This window comes from Oryctolagus cuniculus, chromosome Y, assembly GCF_051225735.1.
Source record: "Oryctolagus cuniculus isolate XC-2025 breed Fujian yellow rabbit chromosome Y, ASM5122573v1, whole genome shotgun sequence".
Lineage (NCBI taxonomy): Eukaryota > Metazoa > Chordata > Mammalia > Lagomorpha > Leporidae > Oryctolagus > Oryctolagus cuniculus.
This window is the reverse complement of record NC_142889.1, coordinates 27,988,310-28,010,369: the sequence shown is the minus strand read 5'-3', so window position 1 is coordinate 28,010,369 and position 22,060 is coordinate 27,988,310. Positions and strand designations below refer to the sequence as shown.

Below are 22,060 nucleotides of genomic sequence, written 5' to 3'. Positions count from 1 at the left end.
CACTAACTGGCTGGAAGCTGTTGACGTCTGAGCTACCGCTTAGAGCTCCATCTGGCGAGATGCCACAACCTGCAGGCCTGCAGAAGGCGATGAATTTTTCCAGGTCACACAGCTATGGCACAGGCTGGCTCAGGCCCTCCTTTCCCCCAGCCTGGGGAATCTCTGCCCCCTAGCTGAGCAGATTTCTGGAAAGCACAACTGTGCCTCTGCTTCCCTCCTTAGTGGGCAGGAGAACCAGGAACTCCGCCATACGGGGCCGGGTAATCTCCAGCAGCAGGAGACAGTGACTGTCTGAAGGTGACACCTGAGGTGGGCCTGCTTTTGGGTGGGCTCTGGGTGGGCGTCTGTGCTCCTGGGCCTGTGGGGCTACTCATCGCCTCCTGGCAGCACTGGGAGCTGGCGTCCTGGTGGCGAGGAAGGGTGAGTGAGGCGCAGTGAGCTCCGAACTTGGGTGTACTGAGGTCTTTGGAGTCTAGCAGTGCAAAGAGACAAGCTTGCCTCCTGAGTCACTGCTGGCCAGCTTAGAACTCACCAGAACCTTTAATTAACAAAAACAACGTATATAGTGGTGCGGTGGGGTGGGAGCACTTTACTTGAATGAGCTGCATTTGTGAATTCTTCAGAAACCACCACCCCCTCCCTACTCCTGCAGCCTTAAAATGATTGGTAAGTGGGGCATCCCTGTGTCCTAGCGAGTAAAGCCGCTGCTTGCAGTGCTGACATCCCATGTGGGCACTGGTTCAAGTCCCGGTTGCTCCGCTTCCAATCCAGCACTCTGCTACAGCCTGGGGAAGCGGTAGAAGATAGCCCAAGTCCTTGAGCCCCTGCACCCGCATGGGAGGCCCAGAAGAAGATCCTGGATCCTGGTTTCATATGGACACAGCTCCAGCCCTTGCAGCCATTTGGGAGTGAACCAATGGCTAGACCTTTCTGTCTGTCCCTCTCTCTATGTGTAACATTACCTCTCAAAATAAATAAATAAATCTTTTTTTAAAAAATTGTATCTAATGTTGTGAACTAACTGTGCATACACAATTAGTTAAGCAAGAAGAATAACAAAAAATAATAAGGAAGAGGAGAATGAGGAGGGGAATGCTGAGATAATGTGGTACAATAAGAGAATGAAAATGTTTCAGGGCTGGCGCCATGGGATATTGGCTAAAGCCACCTCCTGCAGTGCCAGCATCCCATATGGGCATCAGTTCTAGTCCCGGCTGCTCTTCTTTCAATCAAGCTCCCTGTCATGTCCTGGGAAAGCAGTAGAAGGTGGCCCAGCTCCTTGGTCCCCTGCACCTGTGTGTGAGACCCAGAAGAAGCTCCTGGCTCCTGGCTTCAGATTTGCATAGCTCTGGGTGTTGTGGCCATTTGGGAAGTAAATCAGTGGATGGAAGATTTTCTCTCTCTCTCTCTCTCTCTCTCTCTCAGCCACTGCCTCTGCCTCTGCCTCTCTGTAACTCTGCCTTTCAGGTAAATAAAAAAAATCTTAAAAAAAAGAAAAAGAAAGAAAATGATCCAAGGAGAAGGAAGTAGCAAAACAGCTGAATGCTGTTGCGAGTTTAAGATAAAGGCAGGGAAGTGACATTGACTTAGACAAGATTGAAGTTGTTGGCGATATTGCTTAGCACAGCTTCTATGAAATGATGAGGATAAAGTCCAATTAGAGTAGACTGATGAGATGAGAGGATAAAAAGTGAGGGAATGAAAGAATGACTGTAGAAAGCACTTTAGGGAAAGAAAGGAGAGAATTGAAGTTGTAACTCTAAAGGAGGTGTGATCAAGGAAACATCTTTTTCTCTTCCCTCCCTCCTCCCCCTCTCCTTTTTCCTCCCTCCATTCCTCCCTTTTTTCCTTCTTTCCTTCCTTCTTTTCTGCATAAATACTTAATAGAGAGGGGAATTTTTTGCAGAAGTAGTTGAGGGTGTCATCAAAAACCCAAAGTGAGAAGCCTATAGAATCAGGAACACATCATCTGTTGAAAGAGGAGAGAGAAGGTAGAATTTATATGTGGGGAAGGTGTCTTGCAAGGTAGGAATATTAGAATTCCCAACTCATTCATTATACTTGCTCAATGAAGTATGATCCAGGTCATCAGTAGACAGTAAGGGACAGTCAGGGGTGATACAAATTTCAGGAGGAAAAGGGTTTGGAAAAGTAACATGGATAGTGGAGAAACCAATGTCCTTGGGAAGTATAGTGTAATACTCACCAGTGTTGAGTTCCCATTTGAATCTGAGATTACAAATAAAAATGGGTTCATTTCTCCTGACTCAGCTTCCCACCATTGGCATTCTGAGCTGCTGCCACTGCTGCTCTTACCACCACAGCCATGATCTCCTTAACAGACACCCAGAAAATTGGAATGGGATTACAGGATTTGGAGTGTTTTTCCTATTCTTTGGAATGGTTCTTTTTTGACAAAGTGTTACTTCCTATTGAAATGTTTTGTTTGTGGCTGGCTTGGCTTTTGTAATTGGTTTAGAAAGAACATTCAGATTCTTCTTTCAAACACATAAAATGAAAGCCACTGGATTTTTCCTGGGTGGTGTATTTGTAGTCCTCATCAGTTGGCCTTTGGTAGGTGTGTTTTTCAAAACTTATGGATTCTTTCTCTTGTTCAGGGGCTTTTCCTGTGGTGGTTGACTTTATTAGAAGAGTGCCAGTGCTTGGATATCTCTGAAATTTACCTGGAACTAGATCATTTGTGAATAAAGTTGGAGAAAGCAACAATATGATATAACAAAAAGTGAATTTGAAGAATCATTTAAAATATTATTTATAAAGTTCTTTGAAGAATATTCAGCACAAAATTAAATTTCATGAAGTAGCTTTTAATGTTCTTTACAGAAGTTTAAAATGTATAGCCTACAAAGTACCAACAGCAGTTAGCAAAGAAGCAATGAAAAAACAGGCCTTCTAATCAAGTGACCGGAAGTCAGTAAGCAAACTGAGGGAGAGGAAATCATGTTGCAATGTGTATTGAGACTCCTGAAGGCTGTCTTCATTGTTTCCACCAAGTATGATTTTTTTTTTGCAAGTTCAGAAGCACCCATAGGCATTTGCTTTGTAGAAATGTCCACTACAATGGGAAATATATTTCCAATGCATTGTACCTTTGAAAGTGTTGCATGAGTTAGATTAGATTATATCCTTTTGATGTATTAAAACCAAGGGAAACCCAGTTTTCATGTACGAATTGCTTTTTTTTTTTTTGTAAATATGTGGTTAAAATAAAACTTTTATGGTCTTTCTGAATCTTAATTTTTTACAGCCAGATGTAAATCTGAACTTTGTAATAGTCTTTTTTTCTGGAATAGGCAGAGGTCTATTAGTTCTCTTACTTCCTAAATTACAGCTGACTAAGCACTTTTCTGGTCAACCACACACTCTGGAAGTGTGGATGCTTCTTTGGACTCTGACCTCCTGAGTTTCTGTATCCTTCATTACATGTTAATATTTAATAGAAAGCATTTTTGACCATGAAGAGGTCTGTTATGAAACTTGTCTCATTAAATATTCTTCTACTTAATGATACCAAATGATGCAAACCAAGTAGATTTTTCTACATCATGATGTGGTTTTTCTTCATTCTTTTATTTTTTTAATTTTAGCTGTGGTTTTACTATTTTGTTTTTAATTAATTAAAATTTACTTTTAATAATGTTTACTTTAAGACATATAACATATTAAAATGTTAAACTTATAACTTATTAAAAGCAGTTCATTTAATCTGAATCTTCATTTATTTTCACCTTTTTCATAATATACAAAAATGAGTATATATGATGTATGCTTCATATGATCATTCTTTGGGTTAAGGAAATGGAAAAAAATATTTTAAGTTCACATCCTAAGGTTATTTTATTAGAATTAAACTGGCCATGGTTACCTAAAAATATGACACACAAAAAAAAAGGTGAGAAGTTGCTGATTGACAGCAAGAAACACAGTTGTTTCTTTTATAATAGATGTGGAAACACATTTCAACAGGCACAGTACTATTTGTTTTATCATGAATGTTTGTGCTATTTATTTTTAAACACTTTCAAAGCTTTTTAACACATAAAATCCTAATTGAAATTTGTGGTATTATTTACAAACATGTCTACAAACTATATTACAACTTGTATTATCTTTAGTAAATCTTTTGATGCACGTAGAATTCCTAACCTTGTTCATCTAAAGAAAGAAAGACTTGGTACATAGTCTGATGGTTCAGTTTTGGAGATTTCTGTCTTTTTGGAAACTTTCATTTGACTTAAGATGTATCTGTGAAAATGGCGATGTATGGAGACTCCTACCTCAATCATTCATGGAATAAAAGACCTCAAGTTGTGTTTAATATTCTTCAAAAATTAATATCCTCACTTGGGCAATGTCAAATGTATATACATTGAGTGTTGTCTTATATAGGTGCCCTGTAGGACTCTGTTAAACATATTTTTGACTGATTCATATCATTGACAGTGGGTCAATTATTTTCAGAGTAAGAAGAGTATCTGTTGATGTAAGGCACATCTATATTGTTTCACTTCTTTGTAGACATGTATTTCTTATAAAATGTTGCACTGTAACAGAGATACAAAAAAATAAGAATAGAAATAGTAGAGGGAGGAAGAAGGGTGGGAGTATGGGCAGGAGGGAGGATAGGGTGAAGGGAATCACTGTGCTCCCAAATTTGTATATATGAAATGTATGAAGTTTGTACACCCTAAATTTTTTGAAGTAAGGAAAACACAATGAGCACCCATGCACCTTCACTAAGTTCAACACTTGCTACAGTTTTGTGGGTTTTGCTTCATCTATTTATGTGTGCATTTTCTGTGAACCACTTCAGAGTTGCAGACATCATGACAGTGCATACTCAGAATGCCTGCCTCAGAAATAAAAGCCAACATTTATAGTCTCAATGATCACCATTTAGCCTCCTTGAAATGTGCCTGAGAAGTCAGCAGAAATTGCCCCAAATTCTTGGGTTGCTGCTACCCACATAGGAGACCAGAATAAAGTTCTTGGCTCCTGGCTTATGCTTGGCCCAGACCTGGTTATTGTGGGCATTTGGGTAGTGAACCAGCAGATGAAAGATATTTCCCTATCTCTCCTCTTTCCTCTTTTCTCTCTCTCTCTTGTGCTCTCACTCTCACTTTCTCTCCATGTGTGTTGCTATCCCTTTCAAATGAATGAATGAATAAATGAATGAATGAATATTTGAAAAGATACAGTTCAAAGAGTGGAAGACAAGTGCCATGTGAGGAAACAGTAGAGGAATTGTATTTAAAATTTATCAAAAACTTAATCAACAATAAGAAAATAAACTCTTCAATTTAAACAGTTGAAAAAATGTGAAAAGTCACTTTCTTTTAAACATTTTATTTATTTATTTGAAAGGTAGAGTTACAGACAGTGAGAGGGAGAGTCAGAGAGAAAGGTCTTCCTTCCGTTGGTTCACTCCCAAATGGCCACAATGGCTGGAGCTGTGCCAATCTGAAGCCAGGATCCAGGTGCTTCTTCCTGGTCTCCCATGTGGGTGCAGGGGCCCAAGGACTTGGGTCATGTTCTGCTATCCCAGGCCATAGCAGAGAGCTGGATTGGTCACTCTCACATTAAATATTAGAAATAAGTGAAAGGCTTTCCAATCTGGCTGAAAAGCCCATGAGAGTATTTCAGGCATGGAAAGCCAAGACACTCTGGCAAAAAAAAAAAAAAAAAAAAAAAAAAAAAAAAAACACAAACCCTAAATGAAAGATCTCTGTGAGTGAGATCCCAGTGGAAAGAACAGGTCTTCAAAGAAGGAGGTACCTTTCTCTGAAGGGAGGAGAGAACCTCCACTTTGACTATGACCTTGTGTAAACAAGATAAGAGTCGGAGAACTCAAGGGGCTTCCATAGCCGTGGAAACTCATGACTGGTGCATAGGGAGATTACTGATGCCATAAACAGGAGTGTCAATTTGTAAAGTCAACAACAGGAGTCACTGTGCACTTACTCCTCATGTAGGATCTCTGTCCTTAATGTGCTGTACATTGAGACTTAATGCTATAATGAGTACTCAAACAGTATATTTCACTTTGTGTTTCTTTGGGGGTGCAAACTGCTGAAAGCTTTACTTAATGTATACTAACCTGATCTTCTGAAAAAAAAAAAAAGAAGAAGAAATTATCAATTCCCAACTTGACTCTCACTGGGATTAAACATGACAATAGGTCTGATCTGATTTCATCATCATTAAAAAAAATCATCTATTATTTTTCCCTTTATGTTTCTGTGTGTTAGCAAACTGTTGAAATCTTTACTTAATGTATGCTAAACTGATCTGTATATAAAGAGAATCGAAAATGAATCCTCATGTGAATGGAAGGGGAGAGGGAGTGGGAAAGGGGAGGGTTGCGGGTGGGAGGGGCGTTATGGGGGGGAAGCCATTGTAATCCATAAGCCATACTTTGGAAATTTATATTCATTAAATAAAAGTTAAAAAAAAAGAAATAAGTGAATAGATGCAGTGAACTGGAGCCACTCTTGAGCACTGATTTCCAGCTTTTTTTTTTTTTTTTTTGACAGGCAGAGTGGACAGTGAGAGAGAGAGACAGAGAGAGAAAGGTCTTTCTTTGCCATCGGTTCACCCTCCAATGGCCGCTGCAGCTGGTGCACTGCAGCCGGCACACCACGCTGATCCAATGGCAGGATCCAGGTACTTATCCTGGTCTCCAATGGGGTGCAGGGCCCAAGCACTTGGGCTATCCTCCACTGCACTCCCTGGCCACAGCAGAGAGCTGGCCTGGAAGAGGGGCAACAGGGACAGAATCCGGCACCCCGACTAGGACTAGAACCTGGTGTGCCGGTGCTGCAAGGCAGAGGATTAGCCTAGTGAGCCACGGTGCTGGCCCTCCAGCTTTCTTATAGATTGTCCTCTAAGCATCTCATGAAGACAAAAGAAGTGGACAGTCTCATTTGTCTCTGCTTTGAACAAGGCTTATTCATACTTGCAGACCCTGGGAGGCAGTGGAAATGTCTCAAGTAAGTCTTATGCCTAAGTGTGAGACATGGATTGCATTCTTCACTTCTGGCTTCAGCCTGGTACAGTTCTGGAAATGCACATTTGACAGCAATCTCCTATTAGACAAGATCCCCTCTGATAAATCTTGTCTAGCAGAATACCACCTAGCACTCCCAGAATACTAGCTTTTTTTTTTTTATAAAAAATCTTCAGCAAATGTCCCAGAGAATATTCTGTTGAGACTGATTTATATCACATGCTATAAGTCCATTGTAAAATAATTGCTAAAGAAGTAAATGTTAATCATAACACATTTCAATCTTAAGCATAATGCTCTTTTTAAAAATAATCTTTTCACTCTCATGTCCAGCTGTAGATTAGCTTTTTCCAAAGTCTCATGTTATATGAAGTCAATTTTTTTTAAATGAAAGTTGAAAATTGTTTCTTTTTCAAATTGCTATCATTTTTTTCTATGAGACTCAGGAGTTTAAAATTCTGCCTATGGGGTCCATTGATGTGTTGCAGTAAACTAAATCTCTGCCTGTGGTGCTGGTATCCTATATTGGTGTAGGTTCATGTCCTGCCCCTCTTTTGATCCAGCTCTTTGCTATGGCAAAGAAAAGCAGTGGAAAGTGGCCCAAGCACTTGGACCTCTGCACTTGTATGGGAAACCCCAAAAAAACTCCTGGCTCCTGGATTCAGATCAGCCCAGCTCCAGCCATAGTGGCTGTTTGAGGAATGAATGAATGGATGGAAAATCTTTATCCCTGTGTCTTCCTATCTCTGTCTGTAACTCTACCTCTCAAATAAATAAATAACATCTTTAAAAATTCTTCATTTTGAAATATTGTGATATCATAAGGAAGCCTTTTTATTCTATGATAATAAATTCCAAGAAATTAAACAGCTCTGCCCCTTGAACACAAATAAAAGACTTGAAATTCAACATATTTTAGGGTTAATTCCTAAATGTGACTCTTAATAATAGCACAAAATACAGACTGCATATCATAAGAGGCAGTCAAAATTTGTTTATCAAGTCACATTTAATACTGACTGTAGTTTGAATACTACAAATGTAAAAAATTGTGTATAACTTATAACCACAAAGAAAAGTTACTCTGTTGTGATATAATCCATGTATTACCAAATTTATAAATGATCCAAACTTCAGAACAAATATTGACAGGTAGATTAATTGTAGTGATAGAGCATAGGAGGACATGTCTATTGAAAAGGGAAGTTTCAGTACAAAGAGACTGCTGATGATCAGTGAGATGGTGAAGAAAGAACCAGGAAGATCAGCATGGCTTGGGACAATTACATAAGGAAATGAAGATCTTGAACTAAAAGATTAAAAAGCTAGGGCTGGCACTGTGGTTTAGCAGGCAAAGCTGATGCTTGCAATGCCAGCATCCCATATGGGTGCTGGTTCAAATCCAGCTGCCCATTTCTGATCCAGCTCTCTGATGTGGTCTGGGAAAGCAGTAGAAGATGGCCCAAGTCCTTGGGCCCCTGCACCTGTGTGGGAGACCTGGAAGAAGTTCCTGGCTCCTGGCTTCAGATCCATGCAGCTCCAGGTGTTGTGGCCAATTAGGGAGTGAATCAGCAGATGGAAGACCTTTCTCTCTCTAGCTCACTCTCTCTCTCTCTCTCTCTCTCTGCCTCTCCTTATCTCTCTGTGTGTAACTCTGACTTTCAAATAAATAAGTAAATCCTTTTTAAAAAAAAGAGATTTAAAAGTCTATTTCAGAAGACTATCAAAGACCTGGTGACAGAGAGGGAGTGCTACAAAGAGCAAATTGCTAGAGGAGATCACAGAAGTCAGCTCTACCCTCTTGGAATGAAAGGGCTGAAATTTTGTTGCATCATTCAAAAATGCTTTATATAAATCTCTGAAAGTCTTCTTCACAGGAGACTAGCAGCTCAAAGTCCTTCCACTGAAAGAGGGAGAAGAGAGCAATTGCTATGTAATCTGCTATGCTAGCATTGGGAAACTTTGAAAGTATTGAAATGTCTGTTGTGCACATTACAGGGTAAAAGGGCACACAGGAACACATCCTATGTGAATAAACCCAATGCTAATCAAAATGGGGAAAAACTGTTCTGAGGTACAATCTCAAGGATGGATATTATCTGGTATAGAAAACTCTTGACATGGCAGATTTAGTACAAGAATTTAGCTGAATTTTGAAAGATTATATATAATATACAGTAACTTGTAATTTTGCTTTTCATGAGGTTGCGTGACCCTCAGTGTGAGGTTATAGCATAGATATGAGTCTACTACAGCTATTGAGTGAGGTGATCCCTGAGTATTTATTTGCATGTCACTGCAGTTTTGTATTCTCTTCTCACATTCACAGTTTATAGAACTCCAGTAAAATGCTACAATACCATATTTCTCCATGAAAAATGAGTCTGTGAAGATTCATGATTCATTTGTCAGTGAAGATCCACTCAAAGTGTTAGTAGTTTTATCCATAAATTTACACTTGATAAATTAAAAATGGATTATCAAATTATACAGAGGCATGGAAATTTGAAGTTATCAAGTTCTATATGGAAACAATAAAAAGTGATTTGGGAACCCAACTTAACAAATGTTCTAAATCACCTGAAATTTGCTCTTATTGTGAAAGATAAAACTTTAGTAAAATCTGAATAAAAGAAACAAATACAATATGCTGACCATTAGGGAATTATAATGAGAAAGCATCAACTATACATTAAGTGAATGCAAATTCACATATCAATAAAACAGAGGAAGTACACACCTATAAGGGTGTTAACAATATAAAACATCAATGACAATGACTATGCTTTACAAGTATACAAAACACCAGAAAGTCTTATTCATGGCAGGTGAGAATATATAGTGGTGCTTTACAAGATATCTTGACATGCTCTCATAAAACTACAATAGTATCAACATACAATGCAGCAACCATCTCCCTATTTATTTATCCAATTCCCATGAAAACAAACTTATGCCCACATATAACTCATTGGCTTTATTTACCATGACCTAACTTTTAAGACATAAAGATTCTTTCAGTAGGTTAACAGATAATCAAATTGTCACACTAGGTAAAGACTTGTGAGGCAGAAGATCCTTAATGTGCAGCCGCTTGGCATGGGGACCAACAGAAAAGGAAGAAACATAAAGTGGACACAGATAAATGGCACAGAGCCACCTGAAGGAATGCATGCCCTCTCAGACTAAGGACAGATGTCACCAAATGCTCATATGAGCTGAGACACAGGAATGAAGAGACTGCAGGACAAAAACAAAGTCACCCTGCAGGTCAGAAAGGTTAGAGACACTGAAGTCCTGAAGTGGGCTATATGGACAAGGGAATCAGTCATTCTTGTAAGTGGTAGATTCATTCAGCCAGCACATGCTGCAGGCACAATTGACAGAGTCTTCTAAGAGCTGGGCTGGATGACAGACAAAGATTCTTCAATGACAAGAGCTAAAGGACTGACAGGGTTCACAGTCACATAAAATGGTATACTTCAGAGAATACACTGGTTTCAGGATCATGATTAGAGACACACAGAGTCTGGCATAGTTACAGGCACATGGGGTTGGGGCCATTGGGAGGCAGATGGGGTCTGCAGGTATAGGATGTAGAAGCAAAGGTAGGAGTACCTGGTATTCCATATAAATCAGTTCTTGGAGAAAATTTATATGCTTCAGTGAATATGTTGGAATCAAAGGCAAAATCAATCATTTTGGGTTCATTCTTATAATTAAAATAAGAAACATAGAAAGAAACAGAGGGTAGACTGTGGCATAGCAGGTAAAGCCACTGCCTATAGTGTCAGGATCCCATATGGGTGCCGGTTCAAGTCCTGGCTACTCCACTTCTGATCTAGATCTCTGCTATGGCCTGGGAAAACAGTAGAAGATGGCTGAAGTGCTTGGGCCCCTGCACCCACATGGGAGACCTGGAGGAAGCTCCTGGCTCCTGGTTTCAGATCAGATCAGCACAGCCCTGGCTGTTACTGCCATTTGGGGAGTGAACAAGCTGATGGAAGACCTCTCTCTCTGTCTTTCTCTCTCTCTCTTCTCTCTCTCTGCATCTGCCTCTTTCTCTTTGTAACTCTGCCTTTCAAATAAATAAATAAATAAATCTTTAAAAAAAGACTGTCTTGGGGCTGGCTCCGTGGCACAGTAGGTTAATCCTCTGTGGTGCCAGCATCCCATATGTGCACCAGTTCTAGTCCTGGCTACTCCTCTTCCAATCCAGCTCTCTGTTGTGGCCTAGAAAAGCAGTAAAAGATGGCCCAATTGCTTTCCCCTGCACCCACATGGGAGACCAGGAAGAAGCACTTGGCTCCTGGCTTCAGATCAGTACAGTTCTGGCCATTGCAGCCACCTGGGGAATGAACCAGTGGAAGGAAAGCCTTTCTCTCTCTCTCTCTAACTCTACCTGTAAAATAAATAAATAAAATCTTCTTTAAAACAAAAAACTAACAGCACAATAAACAAAGAACATTGAAACCTTTTCCATGGGCTAGAGATCCTCTCACAGTCTCTCCTCAACAAATGTAGTGGAGATGTGGTCAGGAAAATAAAACATAAAGAAAATGTTAGATATAAGGAAAAATTTTTAAGAAGCTAAATTGTCAATATATGAAGATGACACTATTATCTACAAAGATAATCCAAAATAGTTCAAAAGTAAATCCAAACTGATAAATGAATTAAGCAAAATTACTGGATTAGCAAGCAATATATGCAATCAAGTGGGTCATTATGTGCCAGCAAGAAACAAACAGGAAGCAATTGTAAGTGACCAAATACAGGCCAGGAAAGAAATTCTTAAGGGAAATGAAACAAATGTAATATCTTTAAATATTCTTAATATATATTCAAGTGACCTAAGGGCAGAATAGAACAAGACTATGAAGACAAAGAAAGGCCCTGGATCCAATAGACATTTGTAAGTTGCAACTCATGAGCACTTTGTTGTTGCAGTTTACAGGACCCCAGTGCGTGGGGTCACCAGGGAGGTGACCCAACCCCCTGCTGTCTGCAGAGTAAGGCCATAGGAGGGTGAGATGGCTTCAAACTCTAGTCCAGGCTTCATCCTTCACTGTCCTCACTCTGCATGACCCCCAGTGACTGCCCCCATGCCAAGGACGATTCTGATTGGTTGCATCTCCTCTGATGTCATGTGCGCTTACTGGCTGTGAGAACTGTCTATTCAGCGCACCGGGACAACACTGCATAACCATGGTGATCTTCTTTGCTGGCTCCGCTATACTGGGCTTTCCAACTCTGCTGCTGAGAAAGGCCCCAGGTGGGTGAGGCTTGTCATTCTGTGAACATCTTGCACAACTGCAGTCTTCCGAAATGCAGAGGGAGGCCTTGGAAGCCGGGAAAGGGTAAGTGTGTGGGGCCATTCCACTTGGCCTGCAGGCTGGGAGCTCAGCCTACAGCCGGGACACCGGCCATTTTGTCTCACTCGGCACTCAGAGACTTCCGCTCAGACCTAGAGCTCCTTCCGTGCTGCTTGGGGTCCCCTCAACTTGTGTGGGGAGGATGGAACTGTCCTCAGGGAGAATTCAGAATGCATGTGTGGTGTTCCTGTGAGGAGAAACCATGATCTCTGGGGTCCTCTGTCCCTCCTTTCTGAGGGACAGATTTGAGGGAATCAGGATCTCAAGCCTACAACCTGGTCCTCCGGCATAGCTCTTCTAGGGATCTGGGCCCACTTTCTGTTGCTAGTAACACAGTATCACAGACTGTGAAAGTTACAGAAAACAGTTTTATTTGTCTTACGGTTTTTGTCAAATTTGGAGGGGCAGCATCTGATGATGGCCTTCTTATTGACAGAGCCCTGAGGTGGCTCAGAGACCATGTGGCCAGTAGGGGAGAGGCCAAATGTAAAAAGGCTTCTATAGCAGACACCCTGTTGAAAACCCATTAAACACTTTTTATAAAGTGCCACCTGGTACCACTCATTGATAGCTCATAATTGGATTTATTTTTCTGTGGGTTTCAGATGGGATAAACCATGTTAAGCCATACTATAAAGCCTGGCAGTAAATCCCTAAATGTTCATCTCTCTTCCCCACCTTGCCAAATGCCAAGTTCCTTACTGAAATTTCAACACTACAAAATATTTTCCCCTTGATATATTTAATTAAGCTTAAGCTTCTGTATTTTAATTTATTTTTTCTATAGAATGATCAATAAGTCTTTGAAATGTTTATTTTCTGTTTGTATTTACTAGGAGAGAAAGTAGAAACTCCAGTGTAATATATATATATATATATATATATAATGTGTATGTGTATATTATACACATACATTATATTATGTATAATATGTATAATGTGTATATATAATGTGTACATTATATATATGTGTGTGTGTATATATGTGTATATATATATGAAGTCCTGGAGTGGACATTTGAGCAGATGTTTGATTAAGAGGCTGCTTGGGATAGCCACATCCCATATCAGAGTGTCTGAGGTATTCCCATGGTTCAAATCCAGTTTCCTGCTAATTCATTCTCTAACTGTAGGTGATGATGGCTCAAGTCTTTGGATCTTTGCTGCTCACAGGCAAACTGTAGATTTGGTTTCGGTCCCCTGTCTTCACTCTGGTCTAGTCTGGCCATTTCAGGCATTTGGAGGAGTGAACCAGTAGATGGAAAATCTGTCTTTCTCTGCAATTCAAATTAAAATAAATAAATTTTAAAAAAATCTGGGCACCTCTCCATGTCTCTGTCTACGTGCTGATGTCTTATCAGCATGACATAGAGTTGAGGCTTTTCTTGGAAAATTTAAAGTGATGTCTTCTCAATAAACCCTCTACTCTGCCATTGTCTGGGTTTTAAAACCATCTGTTGGTAATGACCCGAGATGCCCCCAGTGATCAAAGCCCCTAGGAGTGTGGTGTGCATAGCAGCTTCTGTGTCAGTCTACTTGGAGAACAGCAGGAGGAAGAACTTGTCATGGGAGTAGCTGGGTCCCTGAGACTGGGGCCTCTGCTGTATACCCTCCACCTAGATAGCTTACACCTTGGGAAAGTAAAACTTTTTCCTCCTTACTGTGGTTCCTATTCCTCAGAGACACTGTCAGCTAATTTAAAGGCTCATATTCAAGAGACAATGTTACAGTCGAATTTGAGTTGAATTGCTCTTGCCACCCCAAAAACGCTCCAAGAGACCTTCTCTCATGTAATTAACAAAGGGTAAAGTTTATTGATGTTCCGACATGTCGGGGCCCCCGTCCCAGTACAGGTGAGCGGCCTCAAATAGTCTTGGGTTGGGGTTTTTATACACATTGAAACAAAGAAAATCAATCATTGCATAGAGCAGACAGTGGTATAGAGTAAACAATTGATACAAGTTAAGTGATTTTACAACCAGTTGATTTATGAATACAGGGAGTGATACCTAGGAATGCAGCCGAATGGCGACAAGGGACACATGGTGGAGTCAGGGGTCCAGGAGGCAGAGATATATGGTGACTTCTTCTATCTCACTTAGGTGAAACTGAGGTTACTGCTCACATTGGGGTAATTTACTGACTAATGGCTATGCAGAGCAAGTCTAACAAGGTCAGGAAAGTTCACCAGAGGAGGTTGGGGGGGAGCAGCTTTTAACTTTTTAACCCTTCAACAAGATAGAAGTAATTCATGCACTCTGTATTCTCTCAGCTTTGTGAAGGGAAAAAATAAAAATTTGACAAAAGCAGAAGAAAACCATCATAGCTAAGTGATGTGAAACCTAGAAAGCAAATGTGCTTTGGATGCACAGCAGTTTGATTTTACATTTACAGAGTTGATCTTATCAGAGCATGGTTTGTGTAAATGGAGAATAGGAAGATCAGATTCTGTTGGATGAGAAAAATTTGTGAATTTAAAGAGTTTATTTCAGTTCCTGGTATAATAAAATATTTGTTTGGACTTGCCTTAACTTTCTGGCACAGAGATCCAGATCCAGAGACACTGGAAATTTCCTGAGTGATAGAGGTGGCTTTTTTTAAAAAAATTTATTTACTTATTTGAAAGTCAGAGTTACACAAAGAGAGAAGGAATGGCAGAGAAATATAGAGAGAGGTCTTCCATCCACTAATTCACCCCTTGGATGACCACAACAGCAGGTGGAGCTGTGCTCTGATCTGAAGGGGGTGGTTTTGATTCTGCATGACACATACTTTTAAGATAGTAGCTAAGTTTATGCTAATGAGGTGACTGGGCAGGATCCCTAGATAACATCACAATGGAGACCAGTAAACAGAAAAAGCAAACACTGGCTTTTCCACTGGCATATGCGGGAGGACTGTTGTGGCACTGAGCACTTAGCCTTTGAGGCCTCTGCTGACTCTAGATGGTGGTACAACTGAATTGTTTGGCAATTAATAGGTATTGGAGAATTGGTTAGTGTTCAACAAACATCTCATGTTTGATGTTAAAACTAATGTCAAAGACACCCTGGGTCAGAACCTTAAACTCATTTTGGGTGAGTGTTGAGCTGCTACTCTAGTTTTGGATAATTCCGCATTACTGAAAGTGTGCAGCCTCCAGAGTTACATTTTCTGGTTGTTAATGTTTCATTCATTCTCCAGCTGGCATAAGCTTCACATCTCCACAGTCAGAGTGATTGTCAAGGCTTGGAAACCTGTTTAAGCTTCTGCATTTGGGTTCCTTTGTGAACTGTGGATTAAGCAGGCTGCTTCCCAGAGCTATTCTCCTTTATGTGCTTTGTAGAAGCTTGCTGCAATCTAATTATACTTTGCCCAATTATTTAGGAATTATGTACTGTCATTTGAGTGTTAGATTTTTATGTTCTTGCATGGAACCTGAGTTTATTCAATAAGGCATGAAAAGGGAAAGAGAATTTTTTAAAGATTTTTTATGTATTTATTTATTTATTTATTTGAAATGCAAAGTTACAGAGAGAGAGGCAGAGATAGAGAAATCTCCCATCTACTTGGCTCATACCCCAGTGGCTGGAAAGGCTAATGCTGTGTCAGTCCATAGCCAGGAGCCAGAAGCTTCTGGCCATCCCACATGGGAGCAGGGACCCAAGCATTTGGGCCATCTTATGCTGATTTCCAGGTGAATTAGAGAGCTGGATTGGAAATGGAGTGCCCATATGGGACACTAGTACTGCAGTAAGGGGTTTTACCTACTATGTCACAGCGCCAGCCCCAGGGAAAGAGAATGCTTGACATCTTTCTTTTCTGCCAAGTTTCAAGAACAACATAGTGTTGTCCCCAGGATAAATGGGCCTTGGTCAGTTTAGGTGTCTTCCTGATCTTTTCTATTTCTCCCCCCAGAGATGATCAAATCTTGATTCTTTGGGATGTTCTTTGAAGCTTATTGTCAGTTTCTACCTTTTTTAAAAATATTTTTATTTATTTATTTGAAGGTCAGAGTTACACAGAGAGAGGAGAGGCAGAGAGAGAGAGAGAGAGAGAGAGAGAGAGAGAGAGAGAGAGAGAGGTCTTCCATTCACTGGTTCATTCCCCAGTTGGCTGCAATGGCTGGAGCTGAGCCAGTCCAAAGCCAGGAGCCAAGAGCTTCTTCTGGTCTCCCACACAGGTGCAGGGGCCAAGACCTTGGGCCATCTTCTGCTTTCCCAGGCCATAGCAGAGAGCTGGATTGAAAGTGGAGCAGCCGGACTCAAACCAGTGCCCATATGGGATGCTGACACTGCAGGTGGTGGCTTTACCTGCTATGCCATGACACCAGCTCCTCTGCCTTTTGTGAACTGTCCAATTTCATGTTAACCTATTGATACTAAAGTAATGCTGCTTCCCCCAAAATTTTTCACATGCAGCATGCTGCTGTTTGAGGCTGTGGTTCACCAAATTCTCTCATTGCTTCTGTATTTTATGGCATTTGGCTTGTTTTAAGTTTATATTTGATGTTGATGACAGTGTTTGTTTTTTTTTTAATTCTTGAAGAACTAATGCATGGTAAAGCTTTGTACATAATGGGAAAATTTTGTTGTTTTATACATGGTGAATAAGTTCAAATTTAGTAGGAAGTGTTGATAGATTAATATATAACTTTTCATATATGCATTTATTTGTTTTACAATTTGCCAAAACTTAGAGTGGACTTAATTATTGATTTTCCCATCTTGTGTTAATTAGCATCTCTGAATGATTACACTAAATAATAGGAATCACTTGCTTGTTATGTGTACTGTTGTGTTTATACGTTTAACAATGGTGTGTCAATATTTTGCCTTGCAATTCTGTAAGTTTTTGCATTAATTAGTATGATGCTCTGTTACATGTATAGTTATGAAGCATTGTAATTCCTTTTTAGACAACTGCCTGCTGTATCTTATGTAACCTTTGCAAATTTTTTCTGATCTAAATCCTGATTTGTCTGAAATGGATATAGATATTCCAAGTTCGTTTGGACTGGTGTTATAATGCTCTATATTTCTGTATGTATTTAAATTTGTATCTTTATGCTTATATCTTTTTTTAAAGATTGAGAGAGAGAGAGAGAGAGAGAGATTTTCCATATGCTGATTCACTCTCCAGATGGCTACAATGCCTGGGAATGGTTAGGCCCAAGACAGGAACTTCTTTGAGGTCTCTTATGCAGGTGGCATGGCCTAAGCACTTGGGCCATCCTCCTCTGCTTTTTCTAGTCCATTAGCAGAGAGCTGGATTGGAAGTGGAGTAGCTGGGACATGAACTGGCACCCATATCAGATACTGACATCGCAGGTGGTGGCTTTACCCATGATGCCACCATGCCAGCACCTATGCTTACCTTTTAAAATACATATTTATATAACTTAAGTTGACAAACATAAGTTTACCATATAAAATGAAGTTTGGAAATACTTATACATTGTAGAACAGATACATTAAGCTATTTATGATATGTATATTATCACAAACCTATTTTTAAAGGTTTATTATTTATTTAAAAGGCAAAGTTACAGAGAGAGAAAGAAGCAGAGGAGGCAGAGAGAGAAATATTTCTTCTGTTGGTTAACTCCCCAAAGGCCACATGGGCAGGGCTGGACCAGGCCAAAGCCAGCAGACTGGAACTCCATCTGGGTCTCCAACGTGAGTGGCAGGGGCTCAGGGACTTGGGTCATCTTCGCTGCCTTCCCAGTTGAATTAGCAAGAAACCAGATCAGAAGCAGAGCAACTAGGTCCTGAACCAGTCCTCATGGAATGTCAGTATGGCAGATGGTGGCTTAATCCACTATGCCAAAACTAGCCCCACATACCTATATTTCTTATGGTGAAAACACTTAAATTTTAATCTCTTAGTTAATTTCCATAATAGAGTACATTGTTATAATTATTGTCACTGTATTGTACATCAGATCTCTTGAACATATTCCTCTTACACAAATGAAATTGATTCTCCTTGGACCAATGTGATCTCAAATTCCCTCTATATTTAATTTTTTTGTAGACAACATAATGTTGTACTTTTAATTTTCTTGTTACTTTTTTAATATTTATTTATTTATTTTAAAGGTGGAGTTTACAGAGAGAGGCAAAGACAGAGAGAAAGAGATCTTCATCTGCTGGTCCATTCCTCAAATGGCCATAATGGCCAGGGCTGGGCCAGGATGAAACCAGGAGCCAGAAGCTTCCTCTCAGTCTCTCATTGTGGGTACAGGAAACACAAGTACCTGGTTTCATATTTTTCTGCTTTCCCAGGTGCATTAGCAGGGAACTGGATTGGAAGTAGAACAGCTGGACTTGAACCACTGCCCAAAGGGGATGTTGGCATTGACTTAACCACTGTGCCACAGTGCTGGCACCTGCTACTGTATTTTTTGATACATTTAGATAATATACATTTAAGGTTATTGATATAGTTGGATTAATATTTCCCATAATTATTCTTGTTCTAGTTCTTATTTTCCTAAAATATTATTTTTTGTTTATATGAAAGACAGAGAAAAATCTTCCATATGCTATTTCACCCCCCATATCACTCCAACAGTCATGGCTAGGCCAGTAAAGTCAGGAGACAGGAACTCCATCTGGGTTCCTACCTGTATGGAATAACCCAAGTATTTGAGCCATTACCTGGTGCCTTCTAGGATGTGCATTAACAGGAAGTTGAATCAGAAACCATGTAACCAAACTAAATCCAGGAACTTCAATATAGGTTGTGATCATCACAAATGGGCATCTTAACATACCAAACACCCACTACAGTTTTTGTTTTTTAAAAAAATTCTGCCTTTATTTTTATTTTTAAAACACATTTCTGTTTCATTATCTATCATATTTGGAGCATAGAGAGATAGAGAGATGTACCATCTGCTGGGTCACTCCCCAAATGCCTGCAATAGTTTGGGCTGGGCCTGGCCAATGCCTGGATCTTAGAGTAGACAGGGATCAAAGTATTTGAGCCATCTCTTGCTTCTCACAGAGTGTGTATTAGCAGGAAGCTGGAATTGGGAGTAGAACCTGGACTCAAACAGGCACTCTAATATGGGATGAGGGCATTTCAAGTAATTATGCTATGCCTACTCCTCTCTTCTCACTATTTTAAGGTTTATTTAATATATTTGAAAGGCAGAATTAGAGAGAGAAAGAGAGGCATTCCATTTGCTGGTTCACCCCCCAAATGACTGCAATGGCCGGGGGCTGGGCCAGGAGCTTCTTCTGGTTCCCCCATGTGGATGCAGGGGCCCAACCACTTGGCCTATCCTCTGTTGCTTTCCCAGGTCATTAGCAGAGAATAGGACCAGAAGTGGAGCAGCCAAGAATTGGATTGATGCTCATGGGGTTATAAGATCTGGCATTGCAGGCAGGTAAAGCCACTGCCTGTGACACTGGCATCCCTTAGGGGCACCAGTTTGAGTCCCAGCTGCTCTGCTGCCAATCCAGTTCTCTGCTAATGTGCCTGGGAAAGAATTGAAATATGTCCCAAGTCCATGGGCCCCAACATCCACATGGGAGACCAGAAGAATTTCCTGGATCCTGGCATTTGACTGGCCCAGCTTTGACTGTTGAGGTCATTTGGAGAGTGAACCAGCAAATAGAAGATTTCTTTCTCCCTCTCTCTTTCTCTCTCTAAGTCTACCTTTCAAGTGAATGAATAAATCTTAAAAAAAAAAACCTGCTTTATGTGATCTGACATCTAAGATTATGTTTCTCTTTTTCTGGAATTAATTCCTTTTCTGTTTATTTGTTTGAGAGACTTACAGAGACTTCCCATCCACAGAATTACTCCCCAGATGCTCACAACTGCCATGTTAGAGGCAAGACAATACTGGGAGCTGGAAATTAAATCCAGATTTTCCATGTGGGTTTCATGAGCTTAACCACTTGAGCCATCACCATGGCTTCTTAGGATCTGCATTAGGAGGAAGCTGGAGTCATGGGCCATATCCGTATCCAGAAATTGAACCCAGGTACTCCAGTGAAGAACACAGGCTTCTGTACTGTTAGGCAAAATCCCACCCCCATTCTGTGTTTTAACTGTGAGCCACAGATGCAGAGTTGAACATCCTGCCAGTAATTTGACAACTGTATTAACAATGAGTTAAACAGTGTAAAGATCCTTCCATCTGGCTTAAAGGTTAGTTTTACATTACTGGCATTTTCAGAACACCTGACTACTTAGTTGTCAGTCATGTAAGGACTGATTAGAAAATCCAAGGGGGGAGCTGGCATTGTGGGATAGCAGGTCAGGCCACTACCTGCCATGCCAGTATTACATATTGTAATATCATACACCAGTTTGAACCCTGATTCTTCCACTCCTAATCCAGATCTTGCTAATATGCCTGAGAAAGCAGTAAAAGCAGTAGAAGATGGTCCAAGTACTTGGGATCTGGCTCTCATATGGAGACCCAGATGAAGCTGCTTGCTTTAACTTGGCCCAGCCCTTGCTGTTGCAGCCATCTGGGGGATGAACCAGTGGGTGGATGATCTCTCTCTTTTTCTGTCTCTACTTCTCTCTCTAGGGTAGCTTATTGCTTTGGTTTTAAATAATTTTCATCAATTTTAATAACATAAGGCCTGTCAAAGAAATAAGTGTATCTTTCAAAAAAAAAAAAAAAGAAAGAAAGAAACCACACATAAAATAAATGAGTGGCCTGCATTGTGGTACAGCAAGTTAAGCTACTGCTGAGACACTGGCATCCAATATGAGTTCTGGCTGTTCCACTTCCAATCTAGCTACTTCCAGTGTGCCTGGGAAAGCAAGAGAAGATGGCCTCAGTGCTTGGGCTCCTATACCCCACATGGAAGGACCAAGCCAGCCCCAGCTGTTGTGGCCATTTGAGAAATAAATGAGTGGATGGAAAGTATGCTTTCTCCCTCTTTCTGTAAGTCTGCCTTTCAAATAAGTAGATAAATCATTTAAAAAGAGAACATCTAAGGAGAAAGACCACCTTGACATTTTTGTTAAGATTGTATGTTTTATTAAGATTGTTAAGATTGTATGTTTTATTAATCCCTAAGAGTGCTGGAGGACACTGGCTCCTGTTTTTAATGATACTATATCTAGGATTGTTTCCTCATTTCTTTTTTAGATAGTTCATTGTTAGTGTATACAGATGCTTCCAATTTTTAACATTTTATTTAAATAATTTTTGATTATACATTACTGTAGTGTACAATGCATTTTTTTTAAGATTTTCTTTGTTTGAAAGGCAGAGTTATACAAAGACAGGGAGAGACAGCAAGATAAATCTCTATCCAAAGAACTTGAGGCATGTTCTGTTGCTTTCTCAGGCACATTAGCATGAAGGTGAATCAGAAGTGGATCAGCCTGATCTTAAACTGGCACTCATATGGGATGCTGGTGTCACAGGCAGTTGTTTAACCCATAGTTAACAAGGGGATGCCTATTTTGGGATTTAAAATAAAAATTTTACATTATAATGGCATGGATAATAAACATCTGAATGGCCTTCAAAACACATAATTGCATGAATCATTTGTAAGAGACTCACATTCCATTGAATTTAATTCTTTTTAGCTAATTTGTCATTAATATGTGACAGTTGCCAACAGAATTAAGAATTCATGAAGCATACAAACATTAAAGTTGATTCCCAGAGAAAATTCGGAAATGACAGTGAGTA

General features: G+C 40.1%; 2 pseudogenes; both read left to right on the top strand.

Moving 5' to 3' along the window:
• The window catches only part of LOC149119434 (uncharacterized), a 214,413-nt pseudogene that overhangs the window by 27,601 nt on the left and 164,752 nt on the right, over positions 1–22,060 (top strand).
• Positions 2,327–2,737, top strand: LOC149119435 (vesicle transport protein GOT1B pseudogene; annotated as a pseudogene).